This window comes from Hemibagrus wyckioides, linkage group LG19 (assembly GCF_019097595.1).
Source record: "Hemibagrus wyckioides isolate EC202008001 linkage group LG19, SWU_Hwy_1.0, whole genome shotgun sequence".
Lineage (NCBI taxonomy): Eukaryota > Metazoa > Chordata > Actinopteri > Siluriformes > Bagridae > Hemibagrus > Hemibagrus wyckioides.
In genome coordinates this window covers 7093779-7104939 of record NC_080728.1, presented here as the reverse complement: position 1 = coordinate 7104939, position 11161 = coordinate 7093779, and the positions used below count along the sequence as shown (strand labels likewise).

The 11161-nt window shown below is 37.5% G+C and overlaps 1 long non-coding RNA gene across 2 annotated transcripts in view; it reads left to right on the top strand.

Annotated features, from left to right (window-relative positions):
- The window catches only part of LOC131369819 (uncharacterized), a 28138-nt gene that overhangs the window by 1217 nt on the left and 15760 nt on the right, over positions 1 to 11161 (top strand). For both annotated transcript variants that reach the window (XR_009207335.1, XR_009207336.1), the window contains exon 2: positions 4545 to 4658. This is a non-coding gene — a long non-coding RNA (uncharacterized LOC131369819). The remainder of the gene's footprint in view (positions 1 to 4544; positions 4659 to 11161) is intronic.

Sequence of the window (11161 nt, the reverse complement as noted above, 5' to 3'; positions counted from 1 at the left end):
ACGCTTTATGCTCTATGACTGGCAAGTGATGGGGAATAACACAAAAATAATTGTTTCTATACTTTCCATTTTGTTACAAATGAGATGTTCCTGTGAGAATCCCATGTTGTTGTCTGACATCCTTAAAGATGTATACAATAGACCCAATGTTCACTGACACTAGACATTTTAATAGTTTTCCAGCATTAACAGTTCTAACCCAAATGCTAAGCTCACTAACAACCTTTACCCCGAGGGGAAAATAGGTGTGTTAACACAGGAAATACACTAAAATGTGTGGTTAAGTGCAAGGCCCAGCATAGAAAACAGATGTGTTAGGACACTTACCTGCAAGTTCTGGCAAAATGAAGCTATTTTCTTCTAAATGATGCACATTTGCTTGTCATTTCACTAAGATTCTCCATTCAGACTGGCATAATGTCAGCTTTTTTGTCTGAAATCTCTTTCACTGCACATCTGATCAGCAGCACAGCAAATCCGCAGGTCAAATATGCAAGAACACAGTCAAAGCCACAGCTGGAAACTCCACACAGATAACATCAGACATCTCCTGGGTTGTTTCACACTTTCACACTACAAACTATTTTACACCCATGTCTGTCTGACTGCAGCAAAGCTATAAAGCATCAGTGTGTTTCACTAGGAGAAAAAAAAAAGGAGAACCAATGTGAAATCGGATAGTTTCTTGCAATAGATAGACACAATGGTTCCTACGCGCATAAATGTTTCAGAGGAGAAACGCTTTCGCGGCTTTAGTGAATTTTTAAAGGACCAGGGGATTAAAAAACTATCTACAGCCCAAGCTCATCTGTCATGCTGCATGTTGCTGGTTTTGTTTTTTTCCTTTTTTTATTTTCTCATTCTCTCCAGCAGGGCAAATCGTGAACAACACAGACAGCTGCTGTAAACCCATGTATCAGATCGGATCTATGATGACTTTGCATGGACGAGATTAGACCAAATCTGAAATTTCCTAAGCAGATGGAGCCTGCTCTAGAGTTAATCATTTACCTGTTTTCTGTGCATCTAGTGAAGATTTGGCTCTTGTGTGTGTGTGGACTGTTTCAGCAATAATGCAATCTAATCTCTGAACACAAATCCTTTGATTTGAAATGCTGTACTAATAACCCCATGCGAATACAAGTCTCAGAGAGGGGAAGAACAAGACAGCAAGACATCCCTGCATCTGACTTTAAGAAATAATCTCAACATAATAATAATCTCCATCCACCCTGATCAACTAGAATGTTTGATGTCAAATTGTGCCTCTTTAGTTTGGTATTAGTGCCAAGAGACTTATATGACTAACAAGTGAGGAAAGATTATAGCCTCCAGTTTAGTATCCTGCAAGCTGCATTTCTGAATCATCACAGACTCATGTCATAAGATTGTCTCAGTAATACCATTTGTCTGATGCAGATGTGCACTGATGCTAAAACACATGCTGACATACCACCACCTTTTAGATCTTCAACATCTGTTTTATCTTTGGAGCAGTGTGTCATATAGTGTCCGAAATCTGTTTGAAGTACTGAAGACCTCAGACTGATGGCCCTGGTTGACATGCAGTTTACTGCTAAACTAGAGGCTATAAGCTCGCCTTATACCGGTTAGCTACATTCTCCTATATTGTCCAAAATAAAATCAGACCAAAAAAATTTTTTTGGCATTGCTTTTTTAGCATTTAACGGATGCTCTTTCACAGAATTGCTTTGAAGTCTTTCAAGAGACTATTGAAAGACTTATTTCGTATTTCCTCATAGCATCTAACGAACTCAGGGAATACAACACGCTAAATGAAGCTGTTAGGGGGAGATTATTATAGCATGAGATAAACACCCAGAAATCAAGGGATATATTAAATGAAATGAAATAAATTTTTTATATTGAAGAGGTTGGTGAAAGAGGCTGCATTTTTGGCTAGGAGAAATAACATGAAAGCAAGAACAAAAGGTCAGATAAAAAATGGACTGATGAAAGTGAATTGTGTGTGTGTGTGTGTGTGAATGAATTAATCAACCGTTTGACATCAGATCTGAAATCCCTTCTTCTATCAGCACCACCATTACTCCGGTTCTCAGAGCTCTGTCCCATATGTACTCTTTTAAACAGTTCATTGAGCTGAGAGATAGAGTACACATGCTAATTTTCTCACTCATATCTCACATTTGCTCGCTCAAGGCTACAAATAATTGTAACTGAGGTGTCTGCATCGAAGGTACTTCTTCTGTGTCTTAAACCAGAGAGTTAGTATGATATACAATACAATAGAAATTAATTAAATGTACATAATTGGTCATTACGGATATCAAGAGTACATTTATATTGTTTATGCAGCTGTAACTGACAGCATGTGATGGCAAATTAAATTTTTACTCTTAATACACACTATTAGAATGAAAGAAGTTGTGCAATACCAGCGCTAGTTGTAGTTAAGGAGACCACCTCTAGCTAAATATTACTGCACATTTATTTAAATAGAAATCCTCCGATTCTAATTATGCCTCTGACTTCTCAACATTTCTGTGATGTTAGCCAGACCTTCTTCCTGCTTAAAGTTGGGGCTTGATGATGTCTGTGTCATGCATGTGTCCAAATTATTTTATTAATCTATCTATCTATCTATCTATCTATCTATCTATCTATCTATCTATCTATCTATCTATCTATCTCCACTCGAGCAGCTCTGACTGTCAGATAATATTACAGGCTTGTCAGAATGTCTCACAGCCGCTCCTGAACACCATGTCTTGGGGTTTTTTTTCTTCCCTAACTGCTTATTTTTCCAATTTTAAGAACACATGTACTGGTGTCAGAAATAAAAAATCAAAAAGATCTTTTGCTACTAAGCCTTTCACCCAGTTTCACTTCCTCGACGAGTGTCTGATTTTCTGTCTGCTTTACTTCGATAGCCAACGTTATGAAAATTTAAAAGAGCATTTCAGCCTAAAAGAAATATATAAATAAGCATAGTTTCTCTAAATGTAGTCCATCAGCCAAGGCATGTAAAGTCTATTGCATATGTCTTAACTCTTTATCGCTAATGCAGATGTAGTCAATAAAGGAAACATAGCTGTAAGGGATAACCACATGTCTGACTCAGTACCTACTTTGTGTCTGGTGTCAGTGAGTGAGTCAAACAATGAAACAGATGTGTTATGATTTAAATGTGTGAAGTAAATACTTTTGCGGAAAGCTTTTTTGTAAATGTCATTGCTAAAGTTTCCATCAATCTGCATAATGCATAATTAGCTTTTTACCACAGCTCAGTGATTAAATATTGCTCTTATCTGTGGTTTGGAGTCAGTCTTTTGTACTTATTGACACATTAGGAAAAACTTTGCAATAGGAAATGTATACCTGTTCACTCATGCACTTATACAATCAGACAATCATATGTCAGTGGAACAATGTATAATATCATGCAGATACAGGTCAAATTTTCTTCAGTTACTGTTTATATATAAGCTAGTGTTTATATAACATCAAAATGAGGAAAATGTGATCTCAGTGACTGTGGCTTGGTTGTTGGTGCCACAACACAGAAGAAGGAGACCACATCAGGTTTCACTGCTCACAGCCAAGAACAGGAATTTGAGGCTACTGTGTGTGCAGGTTCACTTGAACTAGACAGTTGAATTTGGAAAAATGTCAGCGTATTTGACAGATTTTAATTTCTGTTCTGATATGTAGATGATAAAGTCAGGTCAGTCCATGGACCTGCATGAGTCAGCAATAGTGGTGGTGGTGTAATGTTGTGAGGAATTTTTTCACGGTCTGCGTTGGGTTCCTATGTACCGGACGAGCATTGGTGAATGCCACGGCCCATTGAGTACTGCTGCTGACTATGTTCACCATCTCCTAATGACCACTTCCAGTTTGATAATGCAGCAAAGCAAAAGTCGCCTCAGTCTGGTTTCCAGAACTTGACAGTGAATAAATGAATGAATGAATGAAAGGATTGGTAGATGGATGGATGGATGGATGGATGCTTTCTGCTTAAGCTAACTTTAACTTTCATTAGTCAGGATGTTTAAATATAACTAAAAGCCCCAAAAAGCCAACCCTCTAGTTATTTCTAAGGATGTGGTAGCTTGGGGGTTAAGGTGGTGAGTTTGAGTCCCAGGTCCACTAAGCTGCCACCGTTGGGCCCCTGAGCAAGACCCTTAACCCTCAAGTGCTCAGTTGTATAAAATGTAAGTCACTCTGGATAAGGTTGTCTGCAGATGCGAGAAATGTAAATGCAGTTCCTAATAGAACAATGCTAGCAGTATTATAATAATCCAATTACTATGTTCAGTTACATTTCAGCCTCAATTTGAATTGGGGTTTTTTTTTCGGTCCAAATTCACCAAATATATGATTTTGTCATCAGAATAAATTATTGAGATATCAGTCACTGCAACAAAGCTGACTAGCTACCTCAAATAATATCTGAAATGATCAGTTTCAAGGACTTTGTACTCTTGGTTTGCTGTAATACACACACACACACACACACGAACATTCCTAGAGACCCTGAATATTCCTGTTTGTTCCCCCAGATTTCCTGAACAACTTCCTGTCTCTGTCATTTGCCTGTCTTTGCCATTGTTCATCTGGAAGGAACAACCTGAACTGAATGTATCTGTGCCACACCTTTACACGGACAGACACAGGTCAGTGTGCTCTCCTGATCTTACATTCCACTACGTTTACCAATTACTTCAAAACAGAAAGCCTACTTGTCACCATTAGATGACATTGGGCTGCCATTTAGACTCGATCAAACACTAATTATCCGAAAAGCTTCAATGGACTCACTCATGCAGAATAACACAAAATCACTAACACATTAGAGAACAGGCAACAAGTAGGAGAGTGTTCATTAGCTTTCTTGCTGTTTGGATACATTTTTTTTGTTCTGATTATCATTTTCTTTTTTATAATGAACAATCGCTTCATGTGGATTTAGAGAAAATGTTATTAGAAAACGGTACAAATGCACCTACAAGCAGGGGTATAACATACTTGAGTAACTGTACCTCAAACTATACTTGAGTATTTCTTGGGGGTATTTATACTTTGCTTGAGTGTCATTTTATTTAAATAACTATACTCTTATTTAATTACATTTTCAAGAAAAAAATGTTTCTTCATAAAACCTTATTATTTAGACCATCACAGCACTCTCTTATGCTATATAACTAGACATTATGGGGGTATATCAAGCAAATGTGCTCAGCCTAGCATCTACTCAAGTCCCAAGTCACCTGCAGTGGCTTTCTGATGCTACACAATCTGGTTAATGATATAGCTATTCATCTGCTCCTGAAGATGGATAAAGCACTGGACAGACTTTTTGAAATTGAGTATTAGCCCCTGGCTTATGTGTCTCAGTAAAATGCTGGAGTATGCAAATAACTATAAAATGAGACGTCACCTTTAGCATGTTGAGGTAAGCTTTATTGAAACTAATACTAATACTTGGACAATTTTAGTTGCCACTTTTCAACCAAGTTAGCCTCTTTTCTATGCTAACGCCAGGTGAGACTAGCACTGAATCCATTAACTAACCTAAACGAACTAGGCAGCAAGTCAAATTAGTTTATTTTAGGATGGTTAATTATCAAACATCATAGTGATAGTCATACATATATAACCAGCAAACCTACAGAGATAAAATCAGAAAACGTGACATTAACTTAATTTCATCTTAATTAATTTTACATTTTACATTTAAAAATAGTGACTTTTTTTTATGTCCGCTTCAGGATACACATTATGTCTATTTTCATTCACGTATAATTTCTCAGTACATTTTCCAGCCTTGCCTGCAACTACCAAGAAGTCGTGATTCTATAAAAATACAAATTTAAAACTTGTAATCTCATCTTCTTTCTCTACCTGTTGAAGTTTCTGTAATAAAACACTACATTTGCAATATGGAGCCTAATTGTCTTTTATATCTTAGGACATAAATATGTTCACATGATCAATAACAACTCCAGCTCAATTTTCCAGTAAGAGTCTCAGCACCTTTTAACCTTTACATACACTTTATAGGTGTATATGGTCATAACATTTAACTTAAACATGTGAAATACAGAAAAAACCCACATGGAGTACATTCACGTATGTAAATTCAAGTGAATTGTGTGAAATCAGGTTTAAAAAAAATCATACCGGAAAATAAATGAATTGTGGAGAGAAAAAAATTCACATGAATATAAATGACTCCTTTAAATCTCTAAATCTGTATGGGTAAGAGAAAAAGCTTTAAACACTGTCCAGTCCAATGTTTATTAATCTGATTAGACTGACCATATAAACAGGCAGATTAAATTCTGTGGGGTCTTTTTTTAGCATTGCTGCTTTTCAGTTACAGGAATGTAAAGCATTCGGTTTTTCCTGCTTAACAGACGGACCCAGGATTTAAAAATAAATAAATAAATCTATAAATAAATGGAAAAAAATAATAAATCCCATGCGCAGTTGTTCACTGAATGGAGGATGGCAACAGGGAACATTTTGATTGATGTGGCCAGATAAGTGTACAATATACATCAGATGGTGTGTGTGGGGGGAATAGAGAGATGGTGGTGTTATATAAAGACCATGTGGAATTATATAAACAGGAGAGTGTCTGCAGTCTGACCAGGTTATATCACCCACGTCATTCACATTCCAGACACTCTTTTACCTCTCTCTTGCAATTTATTGCAATCGCCGTGCTGAAAGCTTCGATGTTAATGATCCAATCCATATCCATTAACATCAGGACTTGTGGAGGTTAACGTGAGCATGCCTGTAGCCAGGGACTAACTCTGAACTTGTACTTTTGCCTGTCTGATAAAGGACCCCAGGATGTGTGGAAAAGCGAAATTCCTCAATAGCTATAAACTGTACATTTCTTGTAGTAAATTTAGTTTCTTGAAGAGGATGTTCAACCTTAATAGAAATGAAATATAATGCTCCCCTACATCATATGTAGGAGACCAGTCATGGTTATGGTCATGGGGTCTGAAATGCCTATTTAATTCTGCACTGGAGTTACTATGCTACACCAGTTACACTAGTGACCATAACATCATTGACAGTGACCCCAGTGCCAGTTACACCAGTAATAGTAACACTAGTGCCAGTGATACCAGTGCCACTTATGTTAGTGATAGTAACATCAGTTTATTTCTGCACTGGAGCTACAATGCTACACCAGTTACACTACTGAGAGTAACATCAGTGATATTGACACTAGTTACAGTAGCATCAGTGACAGTTACACTAGTGACAGTTACACTAGTGCCACTTATGTTAGTGATAATAACATCAGTTTACTTCTGCACTGGAGCTACAATGCTACACCAGTTACACTATTGAGAGTAACATTAGTGATTATGACACTAGTGACAGTAGCATCAGTGACAGTTACAGTAGTGACAGTAGCATCAGTGACAGTTACACTAGTGACAGTAACATCAGTGACAGTTACAGTAGTGACAGTAGCATCAGTGACAGTTACACTAGTGACAGTAACATCAGTGACAGTTACAGTAGTGACAGTAGCATCAGTGACAGTTACACTAGTGACAGTAACATCAGTGACAGTTACACTAGTGACAGTAACATCAGTGACAGTTACACTAGTGACAGTAGCATCAGTGACAGTTACACTAGTGACAGTAACATCAGTGACAGTTACACTAGTGACAGTAACATCAGTGACAGTTACACTAGTGACAGTAGCATCAGTGACAGTTACACTAGTTACAGTAACATCAGTGACAGTTACACTAGTGACAGTAGCATCAGTGACAGTTACACTAGTTACAGTAACATCAGTGACAGTTACACTAGTGACAGTAAAATCATTGACAGTTACAATATTGACAGTTACACTAGTGACAGTAACATCAGTGACAGTTACACTAGTGACAGTTACACTAGTGACAGTAACATCAGTGACAATTACACTAGTGACAGTAACATCAGTGACAGTTACACTAGTGACAGTTACACTAGTGACAGTTACAATATTGACAGTTACACTAGTGACAGTATCAATCACAATTATACTAGTGACAGTAACATCAGTGACAGTAACATCAGTGACAGTTACAATATTGACAGTTACACTAGTGACAGTAACATCAGTGACAGTTACACTAGTGACAGTTACACTAGTGACAGTAACATCAGTGACAGTTACACTAATGACAGTAACATCAGTGTCAGTTACACTAGTGACAGTTACACTAGTGACAGTAACATCAGTGACAATTACACTAGTGACAGTAACATCAGTGACAGTTACACTAGTGACAGTTACAATATTGACAGTTACACTAGTGACAGTATCAATCACAATTACACTAGTGACAGTAACATCAGTGACAGTTACACTAATGACAGTAACATCAGTGACAGTTACACTAGTGACAGTAACATCAGTGACAATTACACTAGTGACAGTAACATCAGTCACAATTACACTAGTGACAGTAACATTAGTGACAGTTACAATATTGACAGTTGCACTAATGACAGTAACACCAGTGACAGTTACCCAGTAACAGTGACACCAGTGAGAGTTAAACAACTAACAGTGACACCAGTGACAGTGTACACAAGGTACACTAGACCACAGACCAAATATAGATAGATAGATAGATAGATAGATAGATAGATAGATAGATAGATAGATAGATAGATAGATAGATAGATAGATAGATAGATAGATAGAGGTTTTATTGCATAAGAAACTTTAAAGTTAAAACAATAATTTTTGATGATGTGCGGGTTCCTTAAAAATGTCTAGGCTGATAATATAATGACAGTAAAAGTTTGTCACCATATCCTGGAAATGAATTAAACATGTTTTGGCTGATTGATTACATTTCAGCAACTTGCTTCTGGCAAAAGATGCAAATTAAAGCGTGCCTTATATCTTGTACCACGCAGTGTATAACTAATCAGAGGCTTTGTATACCCCAGGTTCTTTCTCATGATTGCACACACTATACTTTACCACTGCATTAAATATGCACTCCTAATTCTGACGGTATTCATGTGTGGTCATTACTGTTCCACACTACTGCTGCTACTGGTTTTAGTGAACCTGTTCTGTTGCAGGATTTGTGCATCCTCCTGCTTAATCTGCACGGAGTATTAATGCACATTTTCTGCACGTCTTGTCTTGTTCTGCAATTTATTCCTTATTGCAATTTGTTTATCTGTACTGAATTAGCATTAAACTAGCCATTAAACAGCCTTGAACTACAATTTTGAACCTTGTTTCAAATAACTATTTCCCAAATTGTTTTACGGAATCACCCCGGTGTTAGCAATTCATTCATTTCACTGGAGCAAAGAGAAAGTGTGTGAGTGAGGGAGAGAGAAAGACCGAGGAAAGATAAAAGGAGCATTGAAGCAACGTGACCCAGAGAGTGACCTCTGGCCCATCAGCCCACTGAGCCCTCCTGCAGTGTGACATCACTATTCAGAACTTCAGCTCGTCTGATGGAGGAGATAAAAAGAGCTGAAACACTTATGTGTGAACACACACACACACACACACACACATCAGCAGAATGGCTGATACCAGTTTGCCTGACTGATGGCATAATATTCTCTGCCACACACACACACACAAAAACACACACACTGCTCATGCTGTCACTTTATGAATGATTCAGGTTCCTGTCTCCGACACACTTGAATTATAGATGAAGAAAACTGCATGTGTGTGTTTGCATGTGTGTGTGTGTGTGTGTGTGTGTGTGGCTTTTCAAAGTTTTTGACTTAACAGTCCTGCTTGATAAGTCAAACATTTTAAACCTTCCACAAGCATTCCAGTCATTACATTTTGATTAATGACATGGGTCTTATCTACACTAGTGACATCACCAACAATGCTCAAGGCAGAACAGGAAATTCCCCCTGATGCTGGAACAAACAGAAAACCTACCTCCTCCTCAGAAACCCACTGTGTGCATGAGACAATATAAGGACTCACGTCAAGCCTGTTCCAGCATGTTATCACACACACACACACACACACACAGATGTTCTCCTCTATGCATTTTAAACATTTACAGTATTAAATAGTTCAATTAAAGGATCACTTCAGCAAGAACCGTGCACAATTTAACACAAAAATAATCACGAAGAACAGAAGGACAGAGTACGTAATCCACTTTTGTTGCATTTATTCCAGTGACATCTGCATCCCACATGCATCATCTCAATCACTGCTGACGTGTCAAGGAAACATCAGTGAAGTACAATCTATCAATTTTAAGGCGTTCAATTCGTCTCTGCAGTCTGGGCTAGAAAGAAATCAGCCTCAGCCTCTACTTCATACCATTCTTTGTATTTGTGGTACAGTTGCTATTGGTTCCATAAACGTGGAAAACAATCCATTTTAAGACATCGCAAATGGATGTTGCAAAAAAAAAAAAATTATGTTTATGAATAAAATATATTAATAGTATGATATATTAATATAATATACATAAATATCATATTTGATAATTAGCTAAATATGATCATGAAAGCCAGTTTTTGTGTATATTTGCTCATTGCTATATTCATTTAAATGAGTCTTACACAAGAAGTATTAAAACAGAAATAGTGTGCCTGCTGTGTATCCTGGAAAACTGAAGAGTGTATAAAGGAATGAGTAAGTTTGTGTATGAGAGAGAGAGAGAGAGAGAGAGAGAGAGAGAGAGAGAGAGAGCTAATTTGGAACATATGCTATATTTACTCTAAGCTGTGTTTGGAAACGAGGGCAGATGGCCTCATTTGCACCAATATGCTATTAGCTAGCTTAATGCTATCATAAAAACAACACCAGTGGTAAGTCAGGCATTTGCTTGTTGCATAATCAGACAGTGTATTGGTATTATTCCTTTGCTTGTGAAAGGGTTGAAAAGTTAAACCTTGCTGCTCAGTGTGTGTGTGTGTGTGTGTGTGTGTGTATCCATAATTTATGACCCCAGACAGCCATTTAACACAGTGTGAGAGAAAAAGGCAGAAGAGAGCCAATAAGACAGACACACACTTGCTAATCAGAATAAGAGAGCAGACATGCTTAAGCCAAAATGCCACTCAGGGTATTAAGAAGCTTTTTTTCCTCCCTCAAGTTGGCCGTAACGCTGCTTAACCTCTACCATAAACCTTC